The sequence below is a fragment of the Photinus pyralis genome, unplaced genomic scaffold (genome assembly GCF_008802855.1).
Source record: "Photinus pyralis isolate 1611_PpyrPB1 unplaced genomic scaffold, Ppyr1.3 Ppyr1.4_LG6, whole genome shotgun sequence".
In the NCBI taxonomy this organism is placed as follows: domain Eukaryota; kingdom Metazoa; phylum Arthropoda; class Insecta; order Coleoptera; family Lampyridae; genus Photinus; species Photinus pyralis.
In genome coordinates, this window is record NW_022170663.1 from 44,946,019 (window position 1) to 44,962,952 (window position 16,934).

Genomic DNA, 16,934 nt, shown 5'->3' on the forward strand with positions numbered 1-16,934 from the left:
TCTTTCGGGAGCGAAAATTTCGGGGGCTAATTTTGCAACAATTTACATGACATTTCAAAAGGTGAACATCTTTTTTCACAGAATATGCAAACGAAACTGTACTTTGATGTTTTGTACCACCCGCACGTTAGTAAGGGAGGTATTTCATTGGGGTAAAAAATGACCCCCCCACTTTTTTTACGGAAATACACGTTTTAGAGCACCAGGAATCCGGATCAAACAAAATCTCGATGATGTCGATCGGTCTGTCGATCAGTCTGCTTGTAGGTACTCTCACGGCTGAACCGATTGAAATCAAATTTGGTACCCATAAAAGGAAGAGCTGAAAAGATTTTGGGTAGACGAATACGCAGGGCTGCGGGTTGTATCTGTGCTAGCCACAGCAAATTTTTTAAAAGTGCCTTACCACAGTCTCAAATAGGCCATAAAAAAAACAGATTTTTAGATAGTACGAACATTACAGAAGAAGTAGACTTTCTCGAAAAAAACTAAACAATAGACAAATTTATACCAATTTAGGTACCTACAGTTAGCAAGTTGTACCATATTTGGAAAAGTATAAGAAATTTCAATGCAGAGCAAATAGCTACCGAAGAATATTTCTACCAAATTAGTTCCAATCGGTTGAGCCATTTAGCGAGAGTTTTACACACGTGTAACTGCGCGATTCTCCCCAAAAGCTTTTCATCTCTTATGTCTAAAAATATGACGAAATTGGGCCCCAATCGGTTCAGCCGGAAATGAGAGTACAGACGGACCGATAACTCAACATCATCCAGATATGGTTTGATTCGGATTCCTGGTGCTTCCATCTGGTATTTCCGTCAAAAAAGTGGGGGGTCATTTTTTACCCCAATACCTCCCTTACTAACTTTAAGATAAGGACGGATGTTCAAACAGCTAAGAGTCGAAACGTTACCCTGTTGCCGGTTCTCAAAAACCGTTGCGACGGAGCATGGGAGGAGTACTTTCCGCTGTATCTACCCATATAGAAAAAACGCACCCGACGCCGGGTTCTCTGGGAGGCCGTTTCGGTTTTTCCGATCGGCGAATAGACTATGAAAAATTTGGTGGGAGAGCGGCATTTTTATTCAAACCTTCGAAGAGAATCTATGCAGGTTGAACACTGCATTTTTTCGATCGTGTATTGAGTTCGTAGCCAGACCTTCGAGGCAAAACTTCGTAACGTAAATGCGACAATTTTAACTCGAGTAGCAATTGTTTTTCAACGGAAAGCTTCAAGACGAGTTTATATAATCGAGGTACAAGAATAGTATATTAAAGTACAAGTGTCATTTGACGAAGATTGTCGCACGAGGTAGTTTGCCACATAAGCCGCGTAGCGGCGAATGCGGCAAAAGCCGAGTGCGACAAGTAGACAAATGACACGTGTGCTTTATATTATTTTTTCTATTTCGACTTTATTTTAAATAATAAATTATACAAATTATAAATATTGCCTTTAGGCGTTGTTAGGTAATTTTAAACTATCATTCAGTGTATGTTGGTAATAGACACAATTCATTTATTTTCACGTTGGTTAACCTGATTCCTGTATTTTCAAACTTTTAATTATTTGGTCATAATTCCATTTTGCGGCAGTTATGATGAATACGGATGACAAACACGTCTCTTGTACCCCACCAGAGACCCAAGAGATTGCCAATGAAGCGACGTTAAATTTACTGCTTGTAAAATCGAAAGTAAAGTACGAGGAGTACAAAATTTTTGAAAACTGACTGGCCGAGAAGGGAGTTCAAAAAGTAAGCAAGAATGTACTGCTGGCATATTTTACTACGCTAAGTAAAAATAAAAAAAGTTCTACCCTTTGGAGTATATATTCAAAATTAATCGAAATTAATACAATCGGTCAAGTTCCTCGTACGTTATTTACACTTTACAGGTTATGTTTAGTTTTGATTTGACGGATACCGTTGACGGCAAAAAGTGAGGGGTACCAATCCAACAAAATAAAAAAAAAAATGCGTTCCTATTTCTTTCAGCATCATTTCTGTCTAGAAACGCACGCAAACTGGGCCAATCAAGTACGGTTTCGGTATTGTTTCCACATCGAAATAGAAAACAGATTTTTCAGCCGCGTAGTAGAACGTATTATTCTATTGCGAAGTTTCTCATCATTCCGCAAGTTCGACAAAATTTGTTGCTGGGTGCATTTTAAATTCATTAGTCGCAATTTCGAGTTAACTAATATAAAGTGGGCTATTTGGTATTATTACGCGAGGGAACATTTTATTTTCGGTGCATTATTGGATTATTGTACTCACGCTTAAATAAATTGTTACCACGAAAGCGTTGGAGTTCAAGGTGCAAACATAGCGTTGCGCTATTTTTCAGGAGTGCCAAGTTACATTAAAAAAAACAATTATTAATCAAAGTTGTGTACCTAATTTGTTTATGCGAGGTGCTAATAACATTATCAATAAAACGGCAATCGGTAAAAAGGTTTAAGACAATTAAATCCTGATTTTCTTGGCTATCGAGCTGTTGTAACTTGTAAGGGTAATTTTGGACATTTCATACTCCGGAACATTGGTAATTTTTCTGTAAATATAACAAATTATAACTAATAAATTGTGAGGAACCTGAAGCTAGCTAGCAATGTGTAGTATCCACATTTTTACCTGCTGATACAAAAGTCCGATTGTATTGTAAAAAGGGCGTTCCATCATCCAATTTTTCTACTCGTTGCTACCTTTCCAAGGAATCGACCGCTTTTTGGGATTTTAAGGGAGTTTATCCCGTGAACTAATTTGTGTATTGTTTATGAACGATAAGTGAACCCAAGCAGAGATATTGGTACAGTTTTTGTCATTAATTGATGAAAGTGAATTTTAGAACATTCACACCATTCTCTTGTGTGTTTATTTAGCACTCAGACGTGTGTAAATTTTTGTTTTGAATACGAATTTCGTACCGAGTCTGGAATTAATTTTTGAAAAACATTTGATCAATCAGTGGTAATGGTAATTGGAGATCTATTGCAAATTTAAAGAGTGGTGGGGAGGTGCTATTTTCGAGAAGGGTAAATTCGTAATTTACTGATTCGTTGCAAAACTTGCAAAGGAACGGCAGAAGCCTAAGAAATGAATTTCTCGCTGATTTACTTTATAGCACCTTTAAAACTAGGATTGAAACCAATTTGAACCTCCTTTAAGAACTCGCCTATTAAACATGATTACCAGGACTATAATTCTACGCATTTTTTACGTTTTACTTAACAATGACTTACATTTTCGAGATTCCCTAGTAAAACTAGTACTAAATAGAGATAGAGTTTAGGTAGATTTTCTATCTATCTACCTATCGTAATAGTATACCTACCAGTATATTTATAGGTTGATATATATCACTTCCAAGAAACACTCTAACTGTCGTAATTATGAACCGATTTCAATCAAACTTTAAGGGTTTAAGGAAAAATGAAATTAGGGTATGGACCAAATCCCCCAAAAAAGTGTCATGTCAGATCTGAGTACCTGTACACTAATTTATATATATTTTACAGAAATGGACAATGACACCACCACAACCACGGAATGTGTGCAGCTATAGTAGGTACTGGATGGACACTACCAGATTGAGTGGCATTTCACCCACCCCTGCCTGTGAAATCTAATCCGCAAAGTCGGCATTCTCTTTACTGCGGAAGACACTCAAAGACACGGACGAAGTTAGCGGTTGTAGAAGTAAAAATTTTTGTATAGGAATACCCATGGCCTAATATCTGGATCAAGTGCGTTTCTATCTTTACCAAGTGAAAAGGTCCTTCTTGAGTTTTTAAATTACCTTCATGCATGCCCCTCCCAAGATAATATCTCACAAAGATTCTCTTAAACTTTTTTGAAGTGCCCATCGAATTTTTTTACGTTAATTTCCTTCAGGTTCCCCTCACACTTTGCTGAATTTCTTCTGAAACACGATAATAAACCGTTGTGCAACTTTTCTGTCTTCTATGGTTTTCGAGATCTCCACAACCATGAGAGACATCCTTATCTTGGACACAGTGTATAATAAGACTTAAAAGCTTCATTCGTGTATTCAATATTAGTGTGTATAATAATCAAATAATCGATAATCAAAGTATGAAACAATGACTTAATCGTGACAATTTAAAACATTACCTAATGGCCGTTTGCACCGACAAATTTAAGTGGGGCTTAGTTTAAGCGTAGCTTAAAATCCATGGCAACGATTTTTGAGACAATGGTTGCCATGGATTTTAAGCTACGCTTAAACTAAGCTCCGCTTAAATTTGTCGGTGCAAACGGGCATTAGACACAATGCACATCAAAAGCTTTCCTCTTTTCAAAATGATGGATAAAGTGGGTGGGAATTAGGGATAAATGATTGTATGTTAAGATTCGCCCCGGTAAATTCCCTCCCCTACGAAAATTGGCCACCGAGATATTCGCTCCCAGATAAATTCTCTCACGAGATATTTCCACATCGAAAATTCGCCCCCGGAAGATTCGCCCTTGAAAATTATCCCTCGGAAGATTCGCTCTCGGAATATTCGCCCCAGCCAGTCTGCGCAATATAAACAGTCTTATTTATTAATATATTTGGTTGAAATTTAAACCACAGATACTTCTAGAAAAGGAAAACATATCACATATAGTAAAAATCAGATGTGCGCATGCGCAGACTGACCAATTCCAACCCTTTTATTTGTTGAGATATTTCTTCGAAATTTTTAATAAAAGCAAACGTATCCAGGGGCGTATAGGAACCGGGATGGCAGAGGGGGCAGTTGCCTTCCCATATTTTATAATGGTGGAGCAAATACTGTATTTTGCCCCCCCTCCCCCATTCAGTAATTCATATGCACAATTAATATTATAACTAATTTAATTATTTTCCTAATTCTCAAACCCAGAGTAAATTTGAATCTGCCTTCTCACTCCAAAACTAATTTTACAAATACAAAGTGTAGGCTGTTTAGAAGACTTGACAGCACCGAGGATATGTGAAAAAGAAAATTGTTTTGAATTGACTAGAAAATTATTGGTAGTGTTGCTTGAAATTGAATTGTTCGTGAATGCGTATTATTACATTTTGCTTCGAAAACGGTAAATAATACTATTTTTAAAACTTCTCGATTAAAAAATATTGACAGTTACTTCAATATAAACGTATTTTGATCTCATTTTCACTGTGCATAGTATGAATTTCAATTTGTTTATATTTAATCATATATATAATCATGGTCAGTTAATACACATTGGAATAATCCAAACTTGTTAATGTCAAATTATTTTGATTTTGACATCACAAGGTCGATTCGGGCTTCGCCTCTGTATTCTTGCCCCCCCCCCCCCCTCCAAATATTTTGGTTCCTATGGCTCTGAACTGAACATATCTCATATTGTAAACATTAAATGTGTTCATGCATTTCCTTTGAAATTTTCATCATAGATGCTTCTAGTAAAGGCAAACATATCGCATATTGCAAAAATAAGATGCGCGATGGCGCAGAATGCCAATTTTCTTATTTATTGAGATAGTTCTTTGAAATTTTAACCACAGATGCTTTTAGTAAAGAAAAACATTGGGAAATACTGATAAATGTACGGAAAATGCGCCAAAGTTACTCGCCTTTGGACGAAAACCTTTCTACTTGTTTACATTTTCGTCAAAGTGTAGGTAATTTTATATCGGAGTATAAAAACCAGATATCGAGTAATAAAACTAAATGTATTTGCAATACTATTTGAACACAAAAGGGTCACTTAAGTTTTTGTAATAAAAATTGATTTTCATCCCTACTTTTGTTTCGTTGGGAACGAAAATTCGGAAGGCGAGTTTTCTTCGACCCAAACCTTCCTCATGCGAATCTTCCGAGGGTAAGTCTTCTTAGAGAGAGACGAAAATTCCGAGGGCGAAGTTTCCGAGATGAGTTTACTAGGTCGAATTTACGGCATATGCGAATACATATAAAGTATTAAGGACGATGCACTCGATCAATGCTCAAGTGAACTGTCGAAATAATCGAAGAATCGGATAATCGATTGTGCGATTATTAACGAACGACCTAGCTCGTTCATGATTTTGAACTTTCTGTCTGTTCGTCCGTCTGTGTAGGTACCTGCGAATTCGCGAACGGTTTCGATTTTTCCAATTTTGTTTTCAGTAATAGGTAGACAATGATCAACGAACTAACTGATTCAATTTTAGGCATTTGAACTTATTGTCGCTCGTTGTCTATATTAGTTTGAAACGGTTTAGTATTTAAAATATTAATCAATGCTGAAGAAAAGTTTGCCTATTAGGTATAACGTTCGCCACATTCAGTTCTTGCATAGGGCTTTAAACAGCCCTAGGCAGGAACAGAATGTGGCGAAAGTGTAGTGTGTTGAATTGGAAAGTTTAAAGTGTTTTAAAGCCCTAGGCTATAACTTATATATAGTTTCATATGAATAGTCCGCTATTGGTTGCAAAACTGGGCATCTTCTCAACCCATGGATCGCTACCTATCCTCGTTTTGAAAACGGAAATCCCAAAAAGGAAGCATTTACCGCCAATCTCATTCGGACAGTAATAAAAGGAATGTTATCATTCTTGATTAAATCTGAATACCTTTATCTTAATTAAACTGAGTTTATGTTACGGATACCAGAAATGAAAGTAAATGCAGTGAAGATAAGATTAAGCTAAAAAGTGACACTGAAAAGGTGGTGCTTAGCTAGAATGGCGTAATTGTAGTAATATTTTTCTTGTACCCGTTTGTTCACTGATAAATTTATCAAAAACAACGCGCATCTGTTGTCTGTGCGTTAATTTTTCAAACCATTTTTTTTTGGATCGGCTGGACATTGATTTTGGAAACACCCACACTTGCAAAAACACAAAATCTATTTTTATCTACCTTTTGGGGGAGCAAAACGAAATAATAGAGGAAATAACAAATTAATCAAAATGTAAAACAAATGGCTTTATAGATGGTTGTATATCATCCATTTAGTAACAGTTTACATATTCCACCCTTCATCAAGCAAAATTAGTTCCGCTTAAACTACGTCTGTCACCCACTTGAATTATCAAATGTTTACATACGGTAGCCACCTCTTCACTTGTCTGCCAATACTCTACTTACTAATACCTGAAATCTGGTTTCTTTCTAAATTTTTCATGTGCCTCTGCTGCTTTGACCCGTTTTATCTATTTTAAAATGAGAGCTTTATGTCTCACGGCTATTATCCACCACTACCTACTTATAGATAACCATTCGCCCTTGTGCGAAACGCACTAAAAATTTTTTGTGCGCCGTCAGGATGCATAAGACCATAAAACAACAGATTCAACCCTTAAATGGTAAAATGATATCTTCCGAAAGTGACAAACGCTGCTGCACATGTGTCTTGTCCGTAAATATTGAGGTATTGTGTAACAATGTTTAGTGGCGCTTTAAACCACCCATGAAGCTCGAGGGTTGACAGATCGCACTTGACCCTAAGAATACAAAGTTTTAGTGCGTTCGTCTGGTGGAACATAAAATCTATTTTAAAGTCGAAATGCCGGCGTTCGAAATTGCGAGGTAAAACAAAAAACGAGAAGTAATCGCCCGATATAAAAGAAGAAAAGGAGGAAAATTTCTGGGCGGTGGCCGTCCAGCTTCCTTTCTATCACCAGGCGGAGCATCTTGACATGTGGGTGTGCAACAACACATTTACAGATGTTTTACATACAGAATTGTCCAAAAAAGTTGTATGATGTACGACGTGACGTAAACCAAATCGACATTTCCTTTTCTGACGCCGTTTCTATTTCCATTTAAATGTTATACTTTTTTACGTGCTTTTAAGAAAAGTGGAAACGTAATAAGTAAAGTTCACATAGTGCCATTTGTAGACAAAAAAATTTAAAACTGTGATCTACGAAATACGAGGGCGTTTCTTAAAATTATCCATCTAGCTATGATCCCTAATGAAGTCAAACAATCAAATTGCGCTAGTCTTAACTTTGGGACATGATGCTAAAACTGTTGTTTGCGTATCAGTTCTTTGCTTTACCATGATAAAGTAAAACTAAGCGAGCGTATTTCGAACAGCACAGTCTGAGGAGTCTATAGATAGCGAAGACCAAAGGTAGTTTCCTTTATTTACATCGCTCCAGAGTAATCATAATACGGTCGGTAGATCGGATCGGGTAGGCTAGTGCAAAAACTATATAGGATGCTATTCATTAGGAAGTAGACATTGGGATTTATGTGTACTTAGTATGCATTGTTTTTTCCCTATGTCTACTTTTAAATGACAAAATCTCTTCTGAAGGGCGCTTAATTTTATGCAACCAAAATAACTTCTTAAAACAAATAAAGATCGGTATCTCTCATTAATTAATTTGAATATTGTTGCTTTGTGCGATGTATTCAGCTATAGTGTCAGAATCAGTTTAAAGGGGTAAAAGATTGATTTTCTGCTAAGCCAAAACAACAATATTCAAACTAATTAATACGATAAGCAGATGATTTCTTTTAAAAAGGTATTTTATGTAGATGCATAAAATTAGGCACCCTTCAGAATGGATTTTGTCTTTTTAAAGTAGACATAGGGAAAAACAAACCTAAATCCCTATGTCTACTTTTTAATACATATCACTGTATATTATATAGTCCTGCCTCACTACATTCATAAACAATTATCTTGCCTGTGATATAAAAAAAATGAATATTTCTGAAAGATTATAGTTTGTCGTTAGTGGGAAAAATTCATAGACTTGCCTCAGATTGATTGAAAAATAAACTTTTCTTAAAGATTAAAGTCTGAAATCAAGCTGATGGTAGAAGTGAACTTACAGTGAACAAGTAAAGTGCATCAACTACGAGGACTGTGTAAAAATTAAGCCGTCTCTCCCCAAACCACGTAATTAGGGCCGGTTCTACAATTACACTTTTACGCAGAATAAGATGGAATGGAATAACAACGATGTAGGTATCCAATTGGTTGACACAATGGTAACCAACGCAACCGTCGACATTTAGGTATTCTACTTAGTTACAGATTATTCTCGGTATACACCTGCAGTATAATCGGCCCTTAGTCGCCAAATTTGACTGGGATCTCCTGTAATAGCCCCGATCTCGTATACAGAGCCATTTCCATTTGCTCTCAAAATTAAAGCTTGAGTGGCCAACACTTCGAGACGGGCGAAGAGGTGCAAGAAGCGATCACCAAATTCCTCACGGTGGACTTTTTTAAGCGGGTTTGCAACAAAAATGCGTAGCAACATCATTCTGGCGATTATGTTGACAATTCAACTCATGTATAAAAAATCGCATAAGCCGCAGTGAAATTGTCACTTTGACAGCGGAAAAAGTTACCTGCAACTTTTCCAGCGACAAATGCACTAGTGGTTTTTTCACTTATTCATTTTCGAACCAATAATCGCATTATCCTTACCCATATGACTAGTTTGACGTCTGTCAATAATTGATTAGTTTGGTGAATTTCTTGTTCGTTAAATTGTCCTGCCGAATTACACTCGAGGTTTGTATTTAAACCGAATAAATTTGGGTTGTGGCAATTCAAATCTGTTTCCTTTTAGCAATTGGACTCGAAAAACTGTCAACCTAAAAATGCTCCACCTGCGGTGTCGCATTTTTATTAGTTGACAGTTTTTCTCGTCGAATTGCTAGGCAACAGATTTTCATTACCTTAACAACCCAAATTTACTCGGTAAAATACAAACCTCTTGTGCAATTATAAGTGAAAAATATAGATAAAAGATTTAGTTTTCAGTTCATATACCTATATTATTGCTTGAAAAATGTGGGAACCTTATTTTTTACACAACCCTCGTACCTATAGCCAAGACTTGACTTGTTTTAAATCGACCGAAAAATGAATATCTCTGAAACATCATAGCCTGAAGAGCTAGTAGAATTCAGAAAAATTACTTTGATGGTATTGAGATGTACGGTGTGTCCTATTTTGGATGAGACTCGCGGTTCTCGCGATCCGCCGGTGCCACTTTTTTTTGTAAAACTTTTAATACCACAAACAGAATCAATCTAGCTACCTTTGTTTCTGAGGTACAGGGCGAAAACGAAAAGTTTGACGTTTTGGGATGTTATGATATCATATCTTACTTCTCTTCATGTAAAATAGAAAAAAAGTGGAAACTGACAGCTTTCCTCAAAGTTTCTGAGATTTGACACCAAGTTGGTATTTTTTAAATGAAACACCCTGTATTAAAGTCAATGTTTTGCATTCTTTTTCCTGATGACATTGATGTATCACAACGTAGGTATAATATAATTATTTATCATTATGTATAGGCATATTATGTAACGCAACAAAATCTCCATGAATCCATGACTTACTATTTAAAAACCGTTACAAATAAGCTTTTTATTTTTTTGTTTGAAAATAGGTATAGTTTGGCAATAATGGTCCCTCTAATAAGTCTCCGGATTTGACGCCTTTGGACTTTTTTGTAGGGGCATAGTAAATAAGTAAGTAATTGACTGCTCAATATTTTGGCTGCTACATCCAGGCTGCCTAGCGCGTTACTGGCCTAAATATTTTAATCTCTTTTATTCTTTTCTCTCTCTATTTCCATCTCCATTTTCCTTCCACCCCCTTTCCCAAATCTAATCATCTTCGACTTTTCTACATTTAGCTCCATTCCTTTCCTTTCGCAATACATTTCCATTCTTCTCATCATTTTCTTCATCTTTTCTACTTCCGCTGCCATAATCTCTGTATCGCCCGCGTATGTCATTCTACTTCCCACTAATATCCCTCCACCTTGGTCTTAATATTTTTTCCATATCTCTTAACTAGAAATTATATAAGGTTGGGCTAAATCGGCATCCTTGTCTTAGTCCTTTACATGTCCAAAACATTGTAGACTCTGTCCCTTCTATTCTTACTCTCAATTCTGTCCCTCCATATAGTTCCTTCATTTTGTCCTTTAACTTTTTGTCAATTTTCCCATCTTCCATACTTTTTCCCTTTCCACCCTCCTTCCCCAATCCCTATTCGACCAATCTATGTAATAATGTATTCAGTCGACCTTTCCCCTCCCTTTTATGAAGCCCATTTGTGTTTCCTCCAACATTCTCTTTTCTTCCATTTCTCTTTCTAGTTTTTCGTTCCCTATCATATCATTGCATAGATTGTATACGCCCTCCGTACTCATTATTATAGCATTATAGACCAATTGGTCTATGATTATAGTATTTCCCCTATAATTTCCCGCAGAATCTTTGTTCCCTCTTTTGAAAATCTGTACAATTATCCTTAGCAGCATCCTTTATAATGATTCTTTTGGTTTTGTCTCACGACAACAACTTTTTTTTAGTATGATGTAATGTCGTATCGCATCCGGTAAAAGCATGTCTTTCATCCTCAACTCCATTACTTCAAAAAAGGTACGAACATTCAGTTTTTCGATCATTTCTCCGTTCCAGTGCCACCTACGTTAAAAGTAGCTATCACAAAAGTTATAGAGCACAACATTTTCTATAACTTTCGTATTTAAGGTTTTTTAATCGGATGAATATTTTACGAGCCACAGTTGAATAAATGTCAGAAAAATTTTAAATACGAAACACGAAACAAATGAACATTTGACGCTCATATTTGGAGAAAATAGTATTGCGATTTTGCAAATTAAAAAAAATGTCTTGACTTTTACTCGGCTACTACCTACTTTTAACGTAGGTGGCACTGGAACCGAGAAATTATCGAAAAACTAAATTTTCGTACCTTTTTTCCAATACCTATGGCAATTCAGGACCCCAAAATATGGTAATCTACCAAGTTTTTAAACTCCTTGGCCTTTTGCAGCAGAACCCTCTTTTTTGCCTATTTTGACTGGACTAAATTCCGTTCTGGCTAATTTAGTTTTTGATACGTTGATTTGATTGAAAAGGGAGCCATCTTGCTTTGAGTATTTTCATTAAATCATCACTTTTTCAGATTAGGTACTACACTGTTCTCCAGCTGTGGCATTATTTGGAAAATTGTTACACCCGGTGAATATAACTGATGTACAATTCGTCCAGAGTAATAGTTCCTAATTAATCCTACAGGTAAATGTTAAACGAAAGGGTGGACATCGTGGGTCGTTTTGGGCCAAACCACTTTATGCATTAGGAACCCATCATTAATCACAATACCTATCAAATTTCGCCGGATTTCATTAGGAAAAATGGTAGGTATATAACGGTGATTTTTTGTTTTTATTCCTGGAAAACGAAAAATTTGTCTGCTAGGCATTGTCGCACGATTAGGGCGTTATGCGCGGGTGCACCATCCTGTTGAAACCATGAATACTTAGTTCCCAACTTTTGTTTTTTTTGTGCATCATATAACGTTATACTCGTAATAAAAAATACTCAATATAGTGTGTACTTTTTTTAATGGCCGCATAAAAAAATAAAGCTGATGACGATTTTTCTCTGAAACGTAACGTTTATTGAAAATCTCTCAACGGTACCTTGTAGAGCTCAAAGAATGGCATTGAGAACGCGTTTATTTTTTTATCTGTTCAAATAGGTAACATAAAAAAATAGCAACGAAATCGGCGATTTTCCGGTTTTCTTTCAAGACTGATAATTACTATTTATAATAATAATAATAATAATAATATTTTATTGTTGTGAATATACATTATGTATTTACAAACGTCATATAAATAACAAAAAGCTTAAAAATGTTTTCAGTCGCCTATCTTCATATCACCGATGTCTGTGTCACTTAAAAACTCATCTACTGTGTAGTATGCTTTACACAGTAGAAAGTTTCTAACTAATTTCTTAAAAGTGTTAGAATTTTCTATTTTGCTGGTGATATGAAGATGATTATATAGTTTAAAGCAAAGGTAATTTGAGCTGGACTGAGTTTTACATATTCTTTTAAAGGGTAAGTAGATGCTGTTTTTATTTCTTGTGTCGTGATAATGTATATGAGAATGATTTTGTATGCTTTGATATTTAAATTTATGCACGTATGTGACTGACTCTAAAATAAATAATGACGGCATAGTTAAGATTTTTAATTTAATAAATGAGTTTCTACAGTCGACTCTATAATTGATACCACTAAGAATTCTGACAACTCTTCGCTGAATAGCAAAAAGGCGTTTACTCGCGTAAGAATTTCCCCACAGAACAATTGCATAAGACAATATACTCTGAAAATTCCCGTAGTATGCACTCATTAAGACGTTACTTGAAACAGTATTCTTTAAGCATTTAATAAGGTAACTCACCCTTGTCAGTTTATTTGCAACATTGTTCACATGTATGTTCCACTGTAGAGTAGTACTTAAGCTGACGCCTAGTATCTGAATTTAATTGCGAACATCTTTTGAGGATCGTCCTATCTTCTATGATAGACGATTCTTATCTTGGACACAGTTAATTAGGTAGGAGGCACCGTTATTGAGATAAAAGCGAAGTGAAAAACGGGCCTTTTTACAACCCCCCCCCCTCCCACCGCCACCACAGGTCTAAACCTTGCTATGAGCATTAATTGACTGGAGTAACTGGAAATTAGGTGAAAATAAGTTGTAAATCAGCATATGCATGATGAAAGCGAATTTTTGGTAATGCAGATCAGTATTGCATTAGCAAAGTTTAAAATTATCGATCTCATGAGTAATCTAACTCAAAATAGACTAAAGCGTGCATATATACACTGTAACAGAAAGATTTTAGTGAAAATTTCAAGTCTCTAATTGCTGAGATCTCAGCCGGACAGCCAGCCAGCCTGCCACAACGAATATAATAGCGTATTCGGGTTGACCCTCCGATTAAACCTTTGTTATTCATGTTGAATAAAAGGGAAGAATGCCGGCAGTCAGGGTCGTAGCCAGAAGAGAGCAAGAGCGGGGGGGGGGGGCACTTTGTCCGCTCTTAAAATTTGCTTTCTTAAAAAATTAACAAAATAAGAGATAAAAACTTCAACCATTTTAAGTGACGATATTAATTTAGAACATATTTTAGGTTGAAAGATGGATTTAATAGTTTTCTATTATTAAATAACGCCAGCGCTTCTTCGAAAACGACATTTTTTCGGTTTTTTGGCCAGAATTTCGCTATTTGTAGAGCTACAAGAAACTCAGAAAGGGAAAATGAATCAGCATGAAAGTTAGCGTAATTTTGCCCCCCATGGTGACAATAAAAAGAAATTCACTCTGTATTATTATCATTTTTACCACCTGCAATACGTAGTACTGGCAAGATCCAAGGAGAGGTCTACAAATGACCTCCAACTTTTTTAGTCGGTATGATACACACATCGAGCAATCGAGTTTGGTCCTTTTCCCAAAAAAAAATGGTGCATAAATAAGGATTTAGATCGATATTGGGCAATAAAGTGATGGAGACTAAAATTAATTCTTGATAGTTGTCCATCTGGAACCATAAGCTTTGTTATAGCGAAAGTAGAGTTCTTCTTCCCAAGAAAATCGATGCATAAATAACGATTTTGACATCCTTTGGATAAAAATATTTTGGTCACAAAAAATAGACGTGTATCATTTCTTGGTCATCGAGCAATCGAGTTTGATCTTTGTCCCAACAAAATTGGTGCATAAATCATAATTTGGCCAATTTAGAGCCATAACACATGGTGAATGCCAAAGTTAATTTTTGATAGCCAATACGAGGTCTAGGGACTAAACAATAGTACGGAACGACACGCAGACGGGCAGAACTGTGAAGTTATAAGCGCATCACTTTCGTGGATTGCGCTAAAAACGAATTCCTTCAGCAGAACACAGCAAATTATTAACATTTCGCCTGCCCGCTCTGTAGATTTATTTGCCCCCATTTTAATCGCGCCAAATCAAATTATACCATTGACTATAGTTAGATCTCCAATGGTCAATTTTATCAAGAAACCCAAAACATCAGATTCCCTTTTCGTTGCTTGCATCTTTGAAAATAAATTCGATGCTTTCGTTTAGCGTCTCGACAATTGTCACAATCCTGCCCTAAATATAAAAAAAATATATGTAAGGTACCTTTACATTTGTTTATTATTATAAAACCGGGTCGTATACTCGAAAAAGGCCGCGACTTCTTGGGAGGTCTGCCACAGAATGAGACATTTTGTTTAAAGTAAGAGATTAAAGGACGCTATGAGCGCCGCGATGCCGACGCGGTTTATTAGTAAACTGCCTGCCTTGGTTACCATTAAGTTTTCTTTGTACGAGACCGGTTTCTAACTTACATATGGTAATGATATCTTCTATACTTTAATCCGATCACGGCTGATGGAATTAAAAAAAATAAACACATTTTAAACGATCTATGATGCTTTTGAAGAATCTCAAAATAAATATTCATATAAACGAGACGGAAAACGTTCACTTTTTTTCTGTATTAAAAACCATTTAGGTACGTTTATTTAGACTGTAAGTAAGTAGATGCTTTAATAAGCTTATTCCTTGTATAGTATAGGTTATCAAATACCTACTCTTATTAATCGCGTAATGAGTCATCGAATGCGTAAGTGTCCTTGTTTATTTTCTATTTAGATTGATAATTTTGATACGTTTTCAGCATAGGACCATTCTCAGAACGATTACCAGTGTTAATTAAATAGACGCCTTCAAGCACTTATTTTAAATGTTTTAAAATATGTTTACGTGTTCTCTATTTAAGCCAACAAAATAACTCTAAGTACTTTTTTTAAAGTTAGTTGATACACTTTTTTTAAATTTTAATTACAGAGTTGGCTTAAAATTAAAAAAGTAAACTTTATAAACCATTACAACAAAGTGAATTTCTACCAATTTCGTTGGAAAAGCATCCACACGGTGTGCCACAAACGACCAATACGTGAATTTGATGCATTTTTTTTGTAATAAGTACATGTACGCCCAGGGGTTGTTTTTTAAATTCCCGAATTCGGCATTAAAACAGAAGACTAGAGCAACAATAAAACTTTGTTTTTCAATATAGTATATAGTTTCCCTGCGTTTGAAACATCTTTAATCCAGTATAAACATTTTCATTTGGTTTTTCCGCAAAATAGCTGCTATAAATTCGCCATTGTCCCTAAATTTAGCACCCCTTAGTGTTTTTTGAGATTCGGGAACAAAAAATCGTCACTGGGGTGCTAGATCTGGACTATAAGGCGGATGTTCTTGTAACGCCACCATCAAACTCTGCAGTGTCTATACGATCTCCTCCAACTAGAGTCTACACTGTTGCCGATGTTGTTATCATAGGAGCCATTTTTTTGCAGTACGTGCACGTTCTACTGGCTGCCGCAGCCCGGAATCGTTGGCTGACAAGTGCGCGGTCCCCCATAAGCAATAATGTGTTGGAAGGGTGCCTAGTACCTACGTTACTGGCCAGATTTTATTGCCAAAAGTTTTGCCAAGCTGATGTACAATAAAGATTGATTGAGATACTGCCAAGGTTTTCTGAAACTCAAATATGACCCACACTCACATTAAAAAAGATGGGAACAAGAGTGCATCTAGACAACACACATTTATAACCTACTATCAAGTACAACTATACAAGAGAAATGAGCCGGACCCAGTCCGAGAAGAAGATAAAAACTTATGGCCAATTGCACCGTCAAAATTAAGTATCCCTTAAAGTTAAGCGTAACTTAAATACCCTAGCAACGATTGTCTTAATAATCGTTGCCATAGATTTTAAGTCGACTTAACTTTAAGCAAAGCTTAATTTTGTTGGTGCAACATTATTATTATTAATTGTATAGATATAAAACGCAATTTCGATGTGTTATCTGGCCTGATATAATAAAAGCGTTATCGAACAAGTTAATTGACTTTATTTACTAACAACGCCATGTGCGAGATAACGACGCGGTGTTTCGAGAATAACCGGAGAACTACGAGATGGAACGTAGAAGAAGAAATAAACTGGGCTGATTGCGGGTCAAGTAGAAGAAGTTTTTGATAAAATGATGTTAATTAAG